Consider the following 2,393-nt stretch of genomic DNA (forward strand, 5'->3'; position numbering starts at 1 on the left):
CCAGCTAAAGAATGATTATTTTATAACCCATATTGAAAATAACAATAATCAGAGTGTGCAATATCATCAAAGAATAGTCAGTGGGGCTAGAGATATTTTCAAAGCATTAAGTTGAACTGCTTTGAGGAAACAGAAAGAAGAAATAGTAAAACAGTCCCACCAATTTTAGGTATCATTAAGCCTTTTGAAGAAGTGTTTGTGGAAATGAATATTATTTAGAAAATTTAGAAGAATTCTAACTAGACAGTATAATAAAAGAATATATCACAATCATCCAGAAAGGACTCTGGAAATCATATCATGAAGATTTCTTTATCTCCCTATTCAGGAAACATTTATTTTTCTAGAACTATTTCAATTACTAAGGTTACATATTCAAATGTCCTCCAGTCTCATTATACAAGATATGTATATAGAGATAATTCTGTCAATTAAAATCTAAACTTTTCACCATCTTAGGGACCTCAAAGTCAATGTGATACTTTTGATAATCACTATAAGACAAAATAAATTAATATGATTTCTCTTTTGTAGGACTAAACCTAATAGCAAATAAGATCACATAATAGTAGAGATATCGTTTTAAAAGGAAAAAAATTTGAAAAATAAATAACCTGAGTCAGATATTTTCTAAAAGAGTTACCTATGATTTAATAAAAAATAAATTTAAAAAATCAATCATATTACTTATGTTCATTAATTCATACTTTAAACATTACATACAAACAAAACATATGTATGGATTCAGGCTTCTAGATGAAGTGCTCTTACATTTTTGTTATTTATTTATTCTATTTCATTTTCATTGCTTATGAAAATTTGTAAAGGAAAGAGTTGACTGTTTTAGAATTTTTGAAAAGTCAAAACTTGGAGGAAACGTTCTCGGATTCTCTTGGTTCTAATACCATAGATGATTGGGTTCATCATAGGTGGAACAAGGAGGTGGAGGTTAGCCACCAAGATGTGAATATAAGGAGCCACGTTGTGCCCAAACCTGTGGGTAAGGAAGGAGAAAAAGGCAGGAGCATAGGCCATTAAGATCACACACACGTGGGATCCACAAATGCCCAGTACTGTCTTGAGCCGAGCAGCCTTGGAGGGAAGGCGGAAGACGGTGTAAAGGATGACAACGTAGGAACACATGATTAGCATGAAATCTAAACCACCAGTGAGGAAGGCAGCTGTTAGGCTGTATATTCTGGCGATCCTGGTCTTTGCACAAGCGAGCTTTATCAGAGCCATAAATTCACAGTAAGTGTGAAGGATGACATTAGTTTTGCAGTACAGAAGCCACCTAAGAATAAATGGATGAGGAATAAAAAGCACAGCCCCACGGAAAACAATCGCCAGCCCGAAGTTCTTGATGACTCTGTGTGTCAGGACCTGGGAGTCTGAGAGGACTGCAGATGGCCATGTACCAGTCAAAGGACATGCCCAGGATGAACCCTGAGGCCATGGTGCAGAGCGAGTGAATGAGAAATACTTTACAGGGCAGGATTCAATATAGATCTCCCTGTCCTGGAACCAAAAAATGCTGAGGATTTTTGGCACAGCGGTGGTCGAGATGATGAGGTCAGCCACGGAGAGCATGCAGAGGAAGAAGTACATGGGCTCATGGAGGCTGGGACCCGTTCTGATGATAAACAGAATGGAGAAATTTCCCAGGAGAGCACTTAGGTAAACCAGGCAGAAGGGCATTGATATCCAGACGTGGAAGGCTTCCATTCCCGGAATGCTGAGGAGAAGAAAGATGCTGGGATGGAAATTGGTATAATTTGACAGTGACATGATGGAAGCTAGTGGCTGTGGATTGTTGTAGATTCTTTGATAGATTTCAGTTCATTTGTACACTGATGTCTCTATTGATTAATTGGTGTAAAATACTTGGCTATCTTTTTGACTGCAAGGACAAATGGTAAACAGGGCTCAATTTCCTACTTTACATATTAATATTTCAATTCAGAAGAAAGTGATGCATAGCAACAAATAAATTCTCATGTGATTGCTGCTTAAAAGTTATATGAACAAGCAGTTCATTTAATCCAATAGATGATAAAAGGTATTCCATTTGTATGAGTCAAAACGTCTTAGATAGAAAACTTAATCTTTTTTTTTTTTTTTGGCCAGGGCTGGGTTTGAACCTGCCACTCTGGCATATAGGGCCAGGGCCCTACCATTTTGAGCCACAGGCACTGCCCAGAATATTTAATCTTGATTCTCAAACATTCTGGACCTTTCAAGAGAAAAGTATAATTGTTTTTTAATTTTAAAATTTTACAATCAAAGGACATCAGTGGCTCATTGGGAAGGTAAAATAATTGCTTTTTCATTACCTCACACAATTATTTTGTGTTTTTAATTAAAAACGACAGTCACCATGTTATATCACAGTA

At 36.5% G+C, this 2,393-nt stretch overlaps 1 pseudogene; it reads right to left on the reverse strand.

Annotated features, from left to right (window-relative positions):
- Positions 1–843: 843 nt before the first annotated feature.
- LOC100943913 lies at positions 844–1,788 on the reverse strand (annotated as a pseudogene).
- Positions 1,789–2,393: the final 605 nt, after the last annotated feature.

This window comes from Otolemur garnettii, unplaced genomic scaffold (genome assembly GCF_000181295.1).
Source record: "Otolemur garnettii isolate 467f Iridium unplaced genomic scaffold, OtoGar3 scaffold00001, whole genome shotgun sequence".
Lineage (NCBI taxonomy): Eukaryota > Metazoa > Chordata > Mammalia > Primates > Galagidae > Otolemur > Otolemur garnettii.